The 18808-nt window shown below is 43.5% G+C and overlaps 1 long non-coding RNA gene across 2 annotated transcripts; it reads right to left on the reverse strand.

The window, feature by feature from the left end:
* Window positions 1–14931: 14931 nt before the first annotated feature.
* On the reverse strand, window positions 14932–17662 carry LOC106150143. 2 transcript variants are annotated; one of them, XR_001236774.1, is made up of 3 exons: window positions 16366–17662; window positions 15390–15464; window positions 14932–15266 (listed from the first exon to the last, which is right to left on the reverse strand). It is a non-coding gene; the product is annotated as an uncharacterized LOC106150143 (long non-coding RNA). The 2 variants fall into 2 exon arrangements; XR_001236773.1 differs by having other exon boundaries at window positions 15390–15467.
* Window positions 17663–18808: the final 1146 nt, after the last annotated feature.

Below are 18808 nucleotides of genomic sequence, written 5' to 3' on the forward strand. Positions count from 1 at the left end.
TGTCCGTAGCAGTAAAGACAGAGCCTAGCACACAGCCAAGGGCTCAAGGACGGAACGCTGCATGAGGATCACATCTGCAGGTCTATGGCCTATACTCAGCAGGCAACTATTTCCGGTCTGTTTCTAATCAAGTGCAATACACAAGGATAGTAGCTACTGAAGCAATGAGGCAGGTCCTGAACAACTCACCTTATGACCAAACCTGAGTCTTCCAGAGAATGTTGGTTTTAACCTGAACCTTTTCACTGCATGAAATTTCCATGTTCTCAATCAGTGTTTTTCACATTTTTATGAATAACCATTTTAGATGCTGCATGCCTTTTCCTGCCCACTCACTCAGGAGCAGAGGGCAGAAAGAATGAAAGGGGCCTTTGTAACTTCCTTTTTATTTCTCAGTCACTGTATGTGGGGAGATTCACACTCGCTTGTCCCCGGGCTGATGGGTACCATTCTGTCGCCCGGAATCACTGTGTATCTGTCTACGAAGAAGAATTTGGGCTCCTGCTTGTGAAATCCTTAAGGAAGGACATTTGTGTGGCATTTCCCAAGGGAGCCCTACAATGTTGATTTTTATACTATGATGTTGTTGTGCGAAGATATCTTTTCCAAATGAAATTCAAAGACTTTCTTACTTGTCCACGGTCATTCAGCAAGTGTTTTGGAAAGGAAGACTGAAAAACAGCTTTTCACTTTCTTTACTAGAACACACCCCTTTGGTACTTGTTTTCAGAAGCCACATAGTATATCATAATTCGTCCTTATATATTACGCCACTTATTTTTCCTAATATAATGCTGCACTGATTTATGTGATACCAAAACTTGCTAAGGCAAGTGGGACAAGTACTCATCTCACTCTTAGAGCTAAGTAAGCAGATGCCCAGTTGACACATTAAACTAGTAGAATGGCTTGAGACCAGTTCCAGTGCCCTGCCTTCTACGTGACTGCCAATGGTACACAGAATTATGGCTCTCCCAAAGGCCCATGCCTTAGTCCCCAAAACCTAGGTAACGTGTGTCTGTGTGTATGTGCAGTGCTGGGGATCGAACCCAGGGCCTTGTGTGTGAAAGGCAAGAGCTCTACCACTGAGCCATATCCCCAGGCCTCAAAACCTAGGAATAAGTTACCTTACATGGCAAAAGGACTTTGGAGATGTGACTAATTTAAGAATGTTGAGATAAGGAGATGGTCCTGAATTATCTGTGTGGGCCCAGTGTAATCACAAGAGGGAGACATGTGGGTCAGTGTCTGAGCGTCTAAGAGTGAGATACGATAATAGAAGCACAGGAGAGAGGGGAGAGAGGCAGGGTTGGGGATGGGGAGAAATTGAATTTTTAGGTGTTACGCTGCCTGCTTTAAAGAAGCAGGAAGGGGCCACGGCCAAGGAAGGTAAGTGGCCTCTGGAAGCTAGGAATGGTGAAGAAACAGACCTGTCCCTTTAGCCTTCAGAAGAAACAAAGCCCTTGATGTTAGGATTTCTGACACCTGGAGCTATAATGCATTTGACTTGTTTTAAGCTACTAAGTTGTAGTGATTTTTTACAGCAACAATGTGAAACTAATACACTCCTTTGAACAATGATTGACTTCAGCAAGTAAGAGCAAGACCGAACTACTTCCGGTGTATCCAAAACCTCCAGCATGGAGGCCGGCAAGACACCTTGGGGATGGACTTTAGGATGCTGCAGGCTTCTCTACCTCAGAGGAGGTGTGGGTCTCCCATTCTCCTCAGTAACTCTTCCAATGGCCTCCAGGACATGGAATAAACCCCAAGCTCCCAAGTCTCTCTGACCTGTCTCAGTCCTCTCTCCTTATAGCATACCTTCTGCTGTTGCTAGAAGACCACTTCTGGCCCTCTCTGCTTGAAATAATCTCACCTTCTCATCACTGCTTCAGAGTGGCCTACCTGACCCTCTCTTCAAAGTGCCCCTAGTCCTCCTTTATTTCCTGTATAGCACCTACCATTTTATGAGACAACCTTCCTTATTGTTCACTCATATTTTCTGTGCCCCTCACTAACGAATACACTCTGGTTCACAGCTTTGTCCTTCGTGCCTGTGTGACTTAGCTGTTTAAGAAATACCTGTTGAATGGGTGACCAGACTGCAGGTAGCCTTAATCCAGGAGCACTGGGCTGTCACAGCCTCTTTGTCCTTTTGAAAGGAGTTTCTGCTTTGACATGAATGCTCTGGGCTCTCAGATTCTTTTCTCTGCAAGGTTCCTGGCGGTCTTTAAACACAAGTCTAGGTTCTTCCTCAGAAAGAGAAACGCAGCCCCTGAGGGCTGGCACCTGGCGTCTGAGCCACCATGGGTTGCTGTGAGGCATAAGCACTTCCACAGAACACCAACAGCAGACACGGCCGCTCTGACCATGATAGAACAAAAACAAAATGAGATTATTCCGTAATCACATCGGAACCCAGACAAAAACAAGAACGCTGCCCAAACCACAAAAATGACAAATGATGCCCCCTTTCTGGCTAATGTGAGTGACTTGCGCTTGTTTACTAATTACAACTTTAGCCTCATCTTGTTCCTCCTGCCTTCCAGATAAGAATTATTAAGATGCCCAATCACATATTTATTCTTGTTTCTGGACAACATCTCACCTAGAACAACAGTGCATTTCCTTGAGCATTTCCAACAGTGCATTTCCATTCCCTCCTCAATATCACCTAAGCCCAAATTCTATAGTAAATGCTTTATTCTTTTGACAAAGATGCCTCTGGCTCCCCGTCATAGTCAGTCACTGAACTCCAGAAGACTTCGTATCTTCTGCTGGACAGTATTGGCAGCACAGAGGGAAAAGCAGGTCAGAATTTTTGCCCCATCTTCCAGGAAGGCTATTCTACATAGACCAACTGGTCATCTAGAAAATTCTGAATTGCTTTGCCAGTGAAACCGTAGTGCTGGGTTCCTGTGGGTTGCTTTTTATCAGCGAATACAGGACAGGAGCTGCTTGCTTTCAGCACAGGGCAAAAGGCCCCGCTGGGGCAGCTGGGGCCTAACTAGCTCACCTCAAGGGTGCCACTGTTACCCAGTGAAGTATCCAAGACAGTCTCCTCAACACAGGTCCTCTTTTACCTGCTCTATCTCCCATGCTTCTTGTATTTCACCTCCAACTCCCCTTCCCGCCTGAACTATTCTCCTTGGTCGTCCACTCCACCCCAGGGGCCTCCACCTCACACTTGCAGCCTGCACCCCTGTCACAGGTCCCCGCCTCTGGCAGGCTGGCTTCCAGGCTCTGGCCTCTTTCCTCTGGTAAGGCCTACTTAATGATTAACCTACAACTTCCCCAAAATCTTGTAGGTTGAGTCCAGGTGGCCACTCGAGCTTGGAGCAGCTGCTGTCTCCATGTACCGGGGGAGCTCAGGTTACAGGATTGATTTATAGGTTTGGGAGTCAGGTTGATTGTGACAGGAGTGGGACTCATGTGGTTCAACTCCCCATCTGGAGCGGCTGCTCTCTCAGAGTGTAGACCACACCTGTCTGATTTGTGTCCGACTATTTCCTCCTCAGAACTGGGAGCCTAAGTCCACAACAGTAAGTGCCCAGGCTGCTGTCATGCTGTGTGAGAAAGTCAGCCGAGGAGCTATTCCTCTGTGGGCTGTATAATGACCTCCACTTCCAGGCGGTCTTCCCACCCACTCCCGGAGTGGCACTGGTACCTGCAGCTCTCAGGAGAGTGTCAGGGAGAGAGATTTTTAGGGATCCCAGAAGCACATCCATGATCCAAGAGGCTCAAATTGTTTTCTGCCAACCCTGAGCTTTGAGGCTTTCTCACAAGAAAATGCTGATCCTAGAATGTTTTAATTTCCACATTTGGATTTTTCCAGCCTATCTGACCACTTCAGGACCTAGCTCACTGCAGCTAGGGGTGAGAGTTCATCTCTAATGTCTTCTCATCAGCTGCTACAGGCAAACACCTGATTTTTTCCCCCTTACTAAGGATCAAACCCAGCGGTGATCTTCCACTGAGCTACATTCCAGCCCTTTTATTTTTTATTTTGAGCAGGGCCTCACTCAGTTGGACAGGCTTACCTTGAACTTACAATCCTGCCTCATCCTCCCAAGTAGATGGGATTGTAGGTGCGCACCACTGTGCTCAGCTACTTGATGACTCTTTTCAGACGAAGGGCAAAGTTATATCCGAACACACTTTTTATAAAGGGAGATTATTAGGATAAAGGATAGTCTGCTAGCTTTAGTAGTACCAGGTTTACCTGAATGCACAGATTTGGAGAAATGTCCAGCATAGGAAATGAAGTGAAAAAATAAGAGTTACAAACCACTATATTCACCATGAGTGAATTTTTAAAAACCTATCTATTTAATGTGGTTTTATGTGTGGAAAACTATGTTTACCAAACTGTTCTATAACATGAATTGTAACAGGCTTTTCAATCCCTAACCATTATTTCAATATTTATGTTATGTTTGTTCCTTTTGTAATCAGTAAAAAAATAATTTTAAAAGGAATTTAAGGTAATAGCTCTTATTTTCATTCCATTTAATTGTGATTATAGTGTCTCCTACAAAAAATATGGCTTTGCTTCATTACTGAAAACACACTACTTAATACAATGAGGTTTTATGTATGGCTTCTTTGTCTAAGTTTTAATCTGCCATCTCCAGCTTACTCTTTTCTTTCTTCTCATGATTCAGAGTGGTGCAGACCCCTTACAGGCTTCATCCTGACGCTGGCCTGCGGACCTGTGAGAAGCAGGGATCAACGTAAACCCTCAGAAACACAGCTCCGTGGAGACGGTTGAGGGGCGGTCAGTCATTGGCTTCATGCAATGTGTATTACTGAAAGTTCCGGACTACTGGGCTGTGTGCCCAATGCCAGGAACAAGCAGGGCACAGAGAGGGGACAGTGATTTCAAACAAATGCTGACCAGTGCTGGGCTGCCTGAGAGCCACAGGCCTGCGCTACAGTCCAGGGCATGGGGGAGGTGGGGAGCCCAGCTCCCACAGGAGTACTTAGTGGCTACAGGGAATCCTGCCAGGGAGGGTTGGGGCCGAAGCTAAAGCAATAGCTAGAAATAACACAGGCTTAAATAAGACAGTTTATTTTTCTTTCATTTAAACAAATAAGTCTGGAATTAGGCAGTCCAAGGCTGGGACAGGGAGTCACGGTCATCGGGCCCCAGGCTGTCCCTGTCCTTCTGCCCTGCTGTCTTTAGCTTGAAGCTTTCTGTTCTCAAGGTTACATGTTGGTGCTGGACACTTGTTATCCTGTCTGCATCCCAGACGGGAAGCATGAAAAAAAAACCAGAGAAATAGAACAACCCTTCTTAAGAACCTTTTTTGGAAGTTTAACCCAGCAACCTGGTATGGGCCACAGCTGTCTGTAAGAGACAGGAAAATAGAGACTTCTAGATGGTTGCAGCACCCCCACCAAGTTAAGTCAGGGTTCTTTCAGTAAACTAGCAGGGGATTTAAAATGTTGGGTGGGCACCTAGCCGCCCTTGCTCAGGAGTAACAATACCACCCACCTCACCATAAGTTCTAGGAGAATAACAATATTTGTTATTGCCTTCCTCTGATAAAGTCTGTTAGTCCTGCTTAAGAAACCAGTAGCACATTTATTTTATATTTAAATCCTATATAGCGTTGAAATCCAATAAATGCTGCCTAGGGTTTATTATAACTTTACACAACTATCACTCCCACTGGACTCTGGTGTAGAGTCCTCACTCGCTTTTGCACCTGGAACGCCAGCATGCTGTAGTTGTTCAATAAATCTTCGTTGAATGAATGAATTTCTCTCTGAGGTGAAGCCTAAGACAGGGGAGCAAGAGCAGACTGGACCGGCCTCAGATACCTGCTTTTCCTTGATCTGCTGTGTGACAGGAGGAAAACTGCTAACCCTCTGAACTTCAGTTTCTTCCTCCAGGGAAAGGAAATATTTGTGACCGTGTGTGTAAGAGGCATAGGTTAACCGGGTATGTCCAGCATGTGCCCAGCACGGATCAGCACTTTGTAGACATTAGCACTCTTGGTCCTTACCATCCTATGCTGTTTTCCCTCCTACACTAGCAGAGCTAGCCCAGGAAACCTAGCAATAACCCCACTTTCATGCACTGTGTACCAGGAGCTATTCTTCACATAGTCCTCAAAGCTACTCAGCTAGGTAGGAACTCTTGTCATCACTTTCGTTCTACAGGTGAGGATGCGGAGACCCAGGGAGTCACCCAGGGAAGGGACAGAGGGCGGGCCCTGTAATCCAGCCAAAGAACTCATGCGCCTAACACCATGCTACTTTCCTGTCACACATGGCAACCTTCCACCTCAGCATGGCCGCTACCACTTCCTGCACTGTTCGAGTGGGGGGTGGATTTCTCCACATCACGGTGGGGTGGGCGTGAGCCAGGAGGGTTCTGGGACAGCCTTCCTGTGGCACTGGTCCTCTGGGCTTCACCGACTACAGAACCCTGGCAGCTACTCACCCTCTCCAGAGAGCCTCATGGAAATTTCCATTTCAGACCCTGAGACTATCAGTGACCTCAGATCAGTTGTCATCACAAGGGGCAACCCCACTGCAGGAGCAACCAGCTTGTAAAAAACCCAAACTTATAAAAAAGACCAGTGTGCGTGTGTAGGCAGACGATGGGCATTATATCAAGATAATTCACTTTACAAAATGAATCATGCTGGAGTGCCTTAATTGAGCAGTCTTGTGCACTTACGGTGATTTAATTTTTTTTAAAAAATTCCATTTATTTGAAACTTTGCAGGGATTCATCTATTAAGCCAAGTCAGAGACACCCATAAAATTCCATGATCACAGTGCACAGAAATTGCTACAGACCCCTCCTGACCCTTTTCTTTATATTTTTCTCTTCTCCTCTGAGGAGGAGCTTTTTGAATCCTGTTGCAGGAAGGACATTATCAAAAAATCATTCAGTTATCACAAGAGAAAGAAGTTAATTTTAGTTGTGCTTAGAGCTCCCACCAACCACTTCCACCCCTTTTTCAGCACTGGAAAAATACAAAGTTTCTCTTCCTGGTATTTTAAAAGCTGTAGAGAGCTGGGAACCAGCACTTAAGGAGCTGGCCTCCTGCCAGGGGCAGAACCTTAGCGACATCATGGAACTTGGAGGCCAGTGAGGGAAGAGACCTTTCAGGGAGTTGGCCTTCTACGGCTGGTGCAGGCTGGTGTAGGCTGGTTCTGGACAAGCTGTCCCAGTGGCAAGGATTAACGATGCCTTTCTGACAAGGCTGCTAGCGCTGGGGCATAAAATCGCTGGCAAGAAAGGGCTGAAAGCAGAGGGAGAAGAGAAAGTGGGGGTGAGAGGCGTATCTCGCAGACAAAAGTGAGATACAATTTGAAACCGAATCTATAGGGTACCAGGAATGACAGTTACTCAAATATCACCAGCTTGAACTGGAAAAAAAAAAAGAGGAATCCAAGCCTTTTTAAGCGTTGGTGAGTAGCCTTCTGGAGGAACGGGAGCCTGCTGTGAGTTTATATTTCAAGAAAACCTGGCTAGGAAAGTCTGTCCTGACTCATGCCCATGGGCCAGAGCACAGAGACGCCGCTGGAAAAGCCTGACCTTTACTTCTAAAATAATCCGACACAGAGATGCGACTGAGGGTTACTCAGGAGGCTTCTACCCAGGGTTCACATGGTCTTCACCTACCTCCCTCTTTCAGCAGGACTTCACTCGACTGGGTCCATGCAGTGGGAGAGGCCAGGGCAGGGCGAGAGTAAGTGAGCGGGGCATCAGCGGGTGAGCTCTTAAATCACCTACACACCAGCTGGCCTCCCTCTCCTCCCTGCCCTGTCCTGCCGTCTAGTCCTTGTTCTAAGTCAAATGGTTGGGGATGGAGTGTGGCATTTTTAAAAAGCTCCCCCAGCTGATGCTAACACATTAGAGAAGTAATGTTTTAAGGGAACAAGGATCGGTAGCAAGTCGAAGCAATTTTACTGAAAGCTTCAAACTAAACTTGGCTTTATCTTTTCCTTGTTAATTGGGTGGGAGGGAGGGACTTCTTGTCAGGTCTGTTCACTGAAAGTCACAAAGGGTCCTGTACAGATATCATTGCCAGGTATACGAAAGAACACCCAGTTGGATTGGAATTTCAGATACACAGCAAAGTAATGTTCAAACTTATCTGAAATTCAAATTTAACTGGGCATCTTGTATTTTTGTTTGCTAAATCTGGCTACCCTAGTCCTGCCTGACATGTCAAGACATGTGGGTTCAATTGGGCAGGGCAGCATTTCCAAGTTTGTTCTATAGCATGCGAGTTGCAGTAGGTATAAGATATATTACACTGAGAAAATTATTCCAAAGTCAAACAAGTCTGGCAAACATTGGGTGAAACCAAAGTCACCAGGTTTTCTAAATTGTAAAATATCATGGAGCCTTTAGCACACAAACGTGCAGTGACCTCTCAAGTTGGAGACTATGGAGTTCTCAAAATTTCATAACTGGGGAACAGCAAAGAGATTTCCCAGCAATCTCACTGTGGAAGCACCTAGGCTAGGGGCAGAAGGATGGGGAGGAGAAGCACTCCTGTTGAAGAAGGATTTGGAGCAAGCAAGTGACCAATCAGATGAATGACTGAAGGAGCTAATTCTATTTTTAGAAGTGCTCGTTTGAAAGGAACAAAACCAGAAGCACAGAGCCCAGGTGGGAGGTTTTATTATTTTGCTAGGGTTGCACTAACAAAGTACCTCAGATCTGATAGCTTCAACACCAAAAAAGTATGTTTTTCAGAATTCTAAATGTTAGAAGTCTAAGGTTGAAGTGCTGGCAGGGTTTGTTTCACGCTGAGGCCTCTCCCTTAGGTGTATAGCTGGCCCTCTTCACCCTACGCTTCTGTGTCTTGTCTTATAAGGACACCAGTCCTGTTGGATGAGGGCCCACCCATATGATGTCATTTTACCTTAAGTACGTCTTTAAAGGTCTTAACTACAAATTCTGAGTCACATTCAGAGGGATGGGAGTTTATGACTTCGATCCATGTATGTTAGAGGATACAACACAGTCCATAAGAGGCTGTTACAGAATCTTCCTGAAAGGTGATGAGGTTGTGAATTAAGGTGGTGGCAGAGGACATGCAGAGAAGGGAGTCCTAGGGGTATAAAAGAGCCGGAACTGGAAGGGCAGGGGACCTGACCTGACACGGAGGCCGAGCAAGGGAAAGCATGGTTTCTGAAACAGAGCAGTGCGCGTGTATCCCTGTTCCCCTCTCCTTCCTGTTCTCTGAGTCTAGGATCAATTCTTTACGGTAACACAGACACATTTTCATAAGGTGATGTTGGACTGAATTCATTTCAGGGATAGAAATATGGATGGTACAGTTATGAAATATTTCCTATTTTAGACAATGGCCACTAGTTTTCTGTTGGGGTGACTAATTTCTATGTTATGTCTCCCCACTCTTGGAAAGAAAGATTGAGCTGTACGAGCTTGCTGGACTAAATTGTGCCAGATTCGCTCTAGCCCAAGGGACGGAGTCTCAGTGGTTCCGGTGGGGACAGAGGCGTGGTGAGCAATGGCTTCATGGGCTGATCGCTCAGGGCTGTGTTCTTTGGGGCCTTTACAGACACAGTGAAGACCAGCCCCAGACCCTGCTTCCACCTAGCAGTTAGGCAGAACAAGTTTTGGAATGGAAATCCTAGTCAAATGTCAATAGTACTTGATAGTGCACGTGGTTTAAACAAATTAAAAAGCAGCCAAAGGACATTTTGAACAGTGGCCTTCAGTCCTACAGAATCTATCAAGCAAGGACATTCCACAAAGAGAAGCTCCTGGGATTGCCAGGGTAGAAATGAAAGACATACAGGTTGCCATATCTCTAAGCATCAGCCTCAGGGCCGTGTTTTTTGTCTCCTTTTGGCTTGGACACCAAAAACATGAACAACTGTATAGAAGGCATGAGGGGGTGTCTTGGAAACACCTTCAAAATCTGCCCACACTACCCAAAGCTAGGGCCCATCTTTGCTGAAGTGTACAGAATCCTTGTTGATACAAGTGCTTTTTGAGTTAAAAGCAATGAATTCCTTCTGGTTTAACTTAAAAGAATCTTTTGGAGAAGTTTCTTTTCGCTTGTCTCCTGAGGACGGATGGGTTTCTCAGCCTTCTTACCTCTTTACCAATTAAAGAAGGACACTGGCCCAAATGCACCACGACCTGTAGTCTCTGCCTTTTGTTTTTTGCGTCTCTGATCTGCAGCTTCTTTCTGTTAGCCTTCTACTTACAGCCTACCTCTTTCCAAAGAGTTTTCCTTGACTGGTTTTCTCACAGCCCTTGCTGATCACTCTGCCTTGTAGTAGAGCTTGTCCGAAACACTCTATTCAAGTAACAGCTCCTATTCCTCTGTGAGTCTCGTGTGTCCCCAGTACACGCCTGGATTATGACAGTCAGCAGTGCACTCTTCCTGGGTCAGATGCAGAACCCCTGCTCCCGTAGGACTTGGTCGTAAAAACTACTTCCTATTTGTGCAAAGCTCCAGAACTACTTACTGCTGTAGAACAGCTATCTTTTCTCCTTGCATCTGATTAAAATCCATTTCACAACTGAAGGCCACTTCCTTCCTTCTGTGTATTCAGACCCTTTTGCAACGTGGCTTTCTAGATCCTTTCATAAAGTCTATTTCTTCACCTTTTGGAGGTGGTCTGACCAAGAAACCTGCCTTGATCGGTAAAAAGGAGCAGAAATTATACTGTGCCATTTCCCAGGGTAGGCCTTACAGGTCTTGTGAGTTTCATTTTCTCACAGTACTCTACCAGCTGCTGTGTGATCAAGTTCAAGTTAACCTGCTAGATGACAAGGTACCACACGGCTAAGTCAACACTCTCAATCCTGTTGCCTCAGCTGATAGGCAGTTAAACCCTAGACAAAGAATTCCTGAACTGACCATGGATTCTTGAAAGAACTCAGAAGGCCAGAAGCATGTGCGTCTTATCCATCCTAACTTGCTGATTTGCAGAATCCTAAGCTAAATAACTGGTTGCTGTTTTAAGCAACTAAGTTTGGGAGCTGTTTGTTCTACAGCACTAGTTAACTGCCACACCAGCCAAAACATTTAGATGTTTGAAGAATGTAAGGAAATTCCAGTCAATCAACATGGCTTCTTAAATGTATGCTTTGATATAATTTTGGTGTTCTAAATTTATAGCAATAAGATGTAAATTAGAAAATAAAATATACATTTCCATGAATATACATTTCCATAAACCAGAAGTCTACTGTGCTCCAGAATTGAAACCAGGGAAGAGAAAGACTCATGAATATACATTTCCACAAACCAGAAGTCTACTGTGCTCCAGAATTGAGACCAGGGAAGAGAAAGACAGAATTTGATCTCTGCAAAGGAAATTTGAGTTCCACCTGGGGCAGAGTACAAATCCTGGTTCGCTGCTTGAAGCCAGGGATTGGTGGGAATGGATAATGTCACTATTTTTTCCAGATCATTAAAGGAAGTCTAAAGGCCTAGGAATCTAAGTGATGCAGTGTTTGCCTAGTATGTGTGAGGTCCTGGGTTCAATCCACAGCACTACAAAAAAAAAAAAAAAAGAAAAGAAAAAGGCTAAAAGCAATTATCAAGCATTATGGGCATCCTGTATCACTCTCCTGAGTTTACGGAGACTGAACGTCAGCTCTCAACTCCTCACTTTCTAAGCAGAACTTGATAATCGTTTTCTCTACGCTTCCTTTCCGTGCTGCGATAAAGCTTTTCCTGGTTTCCCTCCTACTTCATAAGCCACTTTTTTCTGTTTATTTTTAATGGTTCTTCTGCTTCTCTTTTAACATTTTCTTCTAATGCCTTAATTTTGGAGGACACGTGGATCAGTTATCGGTTCTGTTTTCTATCTGTCTTCACTTCTGTGTGATCTTGTTCACACTCATAGTTGTAAATATCTTCTACATTAACTACTTTCCATCTCACTCTCCAGCTCAGACCTCTTTCCAAATGCCAGGGTTCTAATTTTTGATCTTTTAAAAAGAACAAGATATGAGACAAAAATAGGCAAACGTTAAATAAGATTATACGTTTATAAAAAAAATTGAAATCTTTGAGGTAAACATAGTAACTTAAATTTAAAAAGTTCAATAGATAGGATAAACTCTAGACTGAACATAATTAAATAGAAAATTAATGAAGTAGGAGATAGTCCTGAGGAATTTGCCTTTACATAGCCAAAGATACAGAGAGACAGCAATGTGAAGACAGATGAGAAACATAATTCAAATAGCTAAGACATATGTCAAGTAGGATTTCTGAGGAAGGGAAGAAGAAGCAGGATTTGAGGAGTTATATATAGCAGAGACTTCCATGATTGGAAAAGAGAAAGTCCTGGGACCAAAGGAACAGGAGGGTGCTTAAACTAAATCAAGAAAGAAAACCCACCCCTACCAGACACATGGAAGTAAAACTGCAGAGCATCAACATTGAGCAGAAGAACTGAGGACAGTCCGAGAGAAAATAAGCATTACTTACACAGAAGTGACGATGCACTGCAGACAGCTTCTTTCTCACCGGTAATGAAGTTAATGATTTCACTAAAACCACTCTAAAATGCTATTTATTAAGAACAGGGAACCTAAGGCAGGAAATACAATAATAAATATAGAGATTGACAATATGTAGCAGTAAATTTACTTAATTATGGACCATAATGACATATATAGCCACCATATTTAATAGTTGATCTTTTTAATTTAAAAAAGGGTAAAGGAGCTTGGGAATGTAGCTAGGTGGTAGAGCACATTCCTAGCATGTGTGAGGCCCTGATCAATCCTCAGCACTGATCCCTGCCTCCCCAAAAAAAGATAGTAGAAAGAAACTCCATTTTCAAACACCATGTGCAAGTGAAGCATTTGCAATATGAAAGAAAAGAATAGAAATTCTGAATAACTCTAGTGTGACCTTCTATTAGAAAAGTTTGTTATTAAGTATATTAGTTTAAAACTGAGGGAAACCATTAAAATCAACAAACAAATTTATATTTATTAAAATACTATACATATGGAAATGATGTAGTGGAAGGCATGAAAGGAGAAATTTACAAAGCAAAAAATAAAATAATATTACAATCAGGAGAAAATTCAAAAGAAGACAGAAGTTCAAGTAAATTACAATAAAAATAAGATCACATCTATGTACCAAAAATGGTTATGTGAGTAGATTATCTCCTATACTTCTTATAAGGAATTCAATGAAAATAAAATCAAGAGAAATTTGAATGTTAATGAATGAAAAAGGTACTATGTAAATAAAATTTTAAAAAGAACTTGGAATATAGATAGATTGATTAATAGATAGATAGACAATAAAAGGAATAATACACCAAGATACATTAAATAACTTGTATACAGCTAACAGCTTATAAACTATAAAGTCAAAGCCAAGAGACTGATGAGGAGAAATCAATAAAACCTACAATAAATCAATAAAATCAACAAAATACATTATTATAATCAAGTAAAGAGAAAGGATTTTTCTAGGACCAGGAATCAAACTCAGGACCTTGCACTTGCCAGGCAGGCGCTTATGCCACTGAGCTATATCCCTGGCCCAAGAGAAAGTTTATTAAGTATTAAAAAGATTTGAAGGGCAACAAATCTGGTAGATATGTAGAAAAAATTCAATCCCAACAGTAGACTCAAACATACATAGTCACTAGATTCTCTCACTAGAATCACAAAGACAGTCTCAACAGATATGACAGCTTCTCAGACATCATGTTCCCAAACTACAATGCAATGAAATTTGAAGAAACAATGGTTTTTCTCCGGTACCGGGAACCGAACTCACGACCTTGCGCTTGCCAGCCAGGCGCTTTTGCCGCTGAGCTAAATCCCCAGCCCTTGAAGAAACAATGAAAAGAAATTTAAAACAACAACAACAATAATAATACCTAGGACTTTTTTTTTGAAACTAGTAAAACAGCTTCTAAATAACTCATGAGTTAAGGAGGAATTCACAATGGAATTGACGAAATATTTAGAAGTAAATGATAGTGAAAGCACGTCGTGTAACAAACTGTGAGAGCTTGTCCAGGAAAAGAAATTCAGTGAAGGATATTTTCGGGATAAGTGGCAAGGTCTGAAAGATGCCTGTAGTTGAGACAATAGTACTATATTAAAATTTCTGGGTTTTGCAATCACACTCTACAATGAGTAAATATCTTTGTTCCTAGGAAATTCATGCTAAAATATTCAGGGATAAAGGAATACGATGATTGAAACTTACTCTCAAGTGGGATCAAATGATGAGGAGGAGGAAGAGGAAGAGGTGGACAAAAAAGAGGAGAGCAAAATCTGGAGAGAAATAAATCATATAAAATGTTATTTTAGAAATGGCAAACCTGGGTGAAGGGTACACAAGAGTTTTTAAACACTATTGTCATTTTTTGTAAGTCTGATACTTATTGCAATGTAAAAAAGAAAAACCTGTAAGATGCAGCTAAGGAAAGTTTATTTTAAAATCTAAATAGCTCCATTTTTTAAAAGGAACTAGTGATTAACCAGACTTCATTTCCCTTCTGAGGTTTTCGTTTGTACTGATTGGATAAACCAAAACCTGTTGTGTGAGGAAATTGCACATTCTGTAAATTAGCAAAGTTGCTCACGATTCCTATTGTGCAGTGTATGAAACAGCACCTCACAGCTGCCCACTCCATTTGTTAGGAATTGCCTTGGGGATAAACACAGGCCAGTGACTAAACAATGATGTCACACAATTGTTTTAAATAGCTGAACCAAAAAAAGCAACTTGTGCCACATTCCAACTAGGTCATAAGACCATATTTAAGGAGCTTTGGTCTTGGGATTTCTCTTAAGCCTTTTATAACACTTTGTTTTAGTGTCTCCCCTCGTGTGGTATAATTCAAAACAGAGAAAACTAATCTCCTCTTAAATGTTTCCTGAGAAATCTGCCTCTTGCCTTCAGAAGAGTGCTGGAGTGCCAACTCAGAGCCCGGAGCTCATGTCCAGGCACTCAGGATCATGTAGCAAGGCCCTGTGGCAGAGGAGGACAAGGCAGGAATTGTATGAACCACAACAGTGTCACTGGGAGGAAGAGAGAAGGCATAGAGAGATGGAGGACCTGCAAGCGGTTTCAGAAGAGCTTTAAGGATACCTCCACCAGGCTCCACATGTTCACAGGAGCTCCCCATTGCTCGTTGACTTTTTGGTGAATAAGAAGGTCAGATCAGAGTGTTGCGTGGTGGGAGCAACTCACTGCTGGACACGCGCGGGGAGAGCACAGGTTCTAGATGAGCGATGCTCTTGCTCTTTCTGTACACTATAATGGGTGGGTAGAATGGGTCAGGAGGTTATTTGGGGACCTTCTTCATTCTGCTACAGACTCCTTCCCTGGGACACCCTCTTCCAGTTCACCGGACGCACACCCTTGTTCCTGACTCACCCTGCAAAGTCACAGCAATCTTGGTTCCATAGCACTCATAGGATGTTGACAGCCACAGAGGGGCAGATGATGTCACTGCTTGAAAAGAGCAGAGTGGGGTGTTTTAAAATGAGTTCTCCATTTCTCCATGTATGTCGAAGTTTGTTGATTTCAATTAAAACTGTCACGAAGACAAAACACGGGACACCTTGTGGATCTTGGCACAGTGAAGGCTCAAGGGAGGCCTGCGAGTGTCAGGCCTGTGCCTACTCTCTGGCTGTGCTCTGAGAATTCCAGCCCTGGTCCCCATTTCATCCGGCCAAATCCTGGTCATTGCTGCTTTCTACAGAAACCTTCCTAGATGAGATGGATCGAGTTGAGAATTCTGAATCAGTGGGATTTCTAATCACACTTGCCCGCAGGTAAGAGCTTTGAAGGAAAAAGAAGAAAAACCTAGGATGGATGTCAGTATGAATTTCAGAGGGCTCTGGGGAATTTCTCAGGCAATAGAAGATTAGTGCTAGACAAAAGCAACGTTGCAGCTTTTTCTTCTAGCTCAAACTTCACAGAGAAGCTCCAAATAGTAAATCATCATCATCACCGTCATCATCCTCATCACAAAGCCCATCTCTACTCTTCTCCCGACCAAAGGTTTTTATGGACACTCTTTGAAAACTTCTAACTTTGGAAAATGAGGTCCAGAGAAATTGAGATGGCATCCCAGGAATGCCAGCTAGCTGGGAGCAGCCCTGGGACCGCAGGTTTTGCCCGACAGACGCATTTACTCATTGCCAGAAAGTCACTGTATAACCAAAAAAAGAACTGGCAGGGTCTGGTTTGTGCTTCCAGAAATTTTTGGTGTAAGAAAGACGCTATCAGAGTCAGGGCACTCTCATAAATATCTTTCAGACACTCCAAAAATGGCAGACAGACGAAAACTGTCAGTGGAATGGATGTGAATATGCAGCACACTATGCCTCCGGGAATTCATACTGACCTCTCCCTCCTCCCACAGGAGGCAGGGCACGGCAGGGGTCCACAGAAGCCAAGATGCAGCACAGGAACTTGCAGAGGTACCCCCACATGGGTCCCGAGATACTGCCCCAGACTTCAGTTAGGCCTGCCATCACAAATGCTTGATTTGCCCTGAACTTTGGTTGGTTGGTTGTTTCTGGGGAGAGTGGGAGGAAGAATAGGAAAAACTATGTGATATAATAACACGGTTATTACAGTTTTATACTAGGTTACAACTTTTCATGGTTCACCCGTGTACCACCCAGTACATAAATTTCACAATGACCCTGCAAGAGCATGGCAGTACTATCCTTATCACACAAACAAGGAAAGTGAGGACAGAAAGGTCAGGTGGTTTTCCCAAGGCTACTCCACCAGCGGGTGGCAGATGGGACAGCCAGTGACCGAGGGAAGGGCACTCCAGAGTATTTCCCATTACACTCTAGCCTGGATTCCAGCTCTGCTTCTCTGTGAACATGTCTTTAGACCCAAACTAATTCATATGGAGGAACAGAACAGTAAAGGCATGGACTGGAATGCAAATGGCATGGCAATGTGATTATAGTTATTGCAATGTGTATTTCACAGCTGCTAAGAGAGTAGATTTTAAATGTTTTCACCACAAAGAAATGATAAGCGTATGAGAGGATGGATATGTGAATTAACCTGATACGACCATTCTATAGTGTATATGTGATAGTTTAGACCTAAAATATCTTCCCAAATCTCATGTGTTCAGAGGTAAGGCTTTTGGAAGGTGATTGGATCAAAAGGGCTCTAACTTCATACATGAGTCAACCCACTGAAGAGATCATACTTTGACAGAATTATTGGGAGGTGACAGAAATGTAGGAAGAGGAGCTTAGTGGAAGGGACTGAGCCATCGGGGTGTAACCCTGAGGACTCCATCTTGCCCCTGGCTCCTGGGTGTCTGGTTCTTTCTCTTTCTCTCTGCTTCCTGACTGCCACACGGTGAGCAGCTTTGCCCTAAGTGGTGTTCTGTTTCCAATGAGGCCTAGAGCCATGAACCAGCTAACCACGGACTGAAACATCTGAAACCACAAGCCAAAATACATTTTTCCTCTTTTTAAGTAGCTATTCCCAGGTATTTGTCACCGTGACAAAAAACTGACCCAGTATATTTGTATTAAAATATCACATTGTACCCCATAAATATATACAATTATTATTTGTCAATTAAAAGGTAAACTTCAAACATTATATCACATGTGACCTGTGTGACCTGTGTATTCTTCAGAACTGTTTGTAGATCACTTCCATGTAAATATAGATTCACATTTGGTGGTTAAGTTCTGGCGGCACAGATTTACATATTCCAACCTATTTGCTTGTTGAAACTGCCCTGTCCTATGCAGAATGTTAAGGCGTTTTATTTAACCCTGAATAAGCAAGGCTGAACAATGTTTGCAGTGAAGGGTGAACTTTGAAAGGAAAGATTCGTGGGAGTGCCAGCACAGGCCCCAGCAATGAGAGGACTTATTTGGCAGCTGTCAGGACAGATCAGCTCACAGGGCAGGAAGTGGACTACAGGGAGGGAGCCCTGTCTGCAAGGACAAAGCTGGGCATGTAGGTCCCATTTGTCAAGCTGCTGCTCCTCCAGGGAGCCACCTATAAAACTGCACATGCCCACCCACTTCATCTGATGAAAGCAGAATGCTACTTCCGACACAAGACTCATTTATACTTTTAAGTTCATTACTAGGGCCGGAGACACCCATGCATTCTGCATTTCCAGTGGCTTGTCTGAGCACTCCTGCGAGCGCCTGGATCGCACAAGGATGAGAAACCCTGGCTTGCATCTCCGAAGAGGGCTGAGAAAGGCCCAGATGCACCCTGCCAATGGCGTGCCATTTGTAAATTGCATTGATTGACAATTTATTGCTTTTCAGGACAAAACTTGCTAAGGATTAAGGTGTCTTTTTGCAAGCCATTGGTTATTTAAATGCTTGTTTCAACTGTCCCAGTGGGATCAGGAAACAGGAAGGTAGGGAAGTCTGCACGAAAGCTAGCATCATCCACAAGAGATTTGCGTGTGCTCAGGAAGACCAAACATGGTTTAAAATGCTTTTCACTAAGCAGTCACATTCCACTTTGAGTTTCTGACCAACCCCAGACACTGATCCTGGGAACTTCTGTCTTTCGTTGTACTTTTTTGTCCCCCACCCCCAGTAAATCCAGGACTTCACACATGCTAGATCGTGGGAACTTCTGAATCTTAGAATAAACATGAATGAATACCAGAGAACAAATTCGAGTATCTGGGGACCATGCAACTCTTGCCTCCTTTCTTTTTCTGAGTAACCCACATTAGAAGCTCCCGACTGCATTCCAGAGGAAGGCATCGTGTTCAGAGGGCTGGAAAGCTGTTGTGGGTGTAGCAGCTGAGTAGCTCATTGACTTTGGTT

This window comes from Chinchilla lanigera, unplaced genomic scaffold (genome assembly GCF_000276665.1).
Source record: "Chinchilla lanigera isolate Chin_1 unplaced genomic scaffold, ChiLan1.0 scaffold00065, whole genome shotgun sequence".
NCBI classification, from domain to species: domain Eukaryota; kingdom Metazoa; phylum Chordata; class Mammalia; order Rodentia; family Chinchillidae; genus Chinchilla; species Chinchilla lanigera.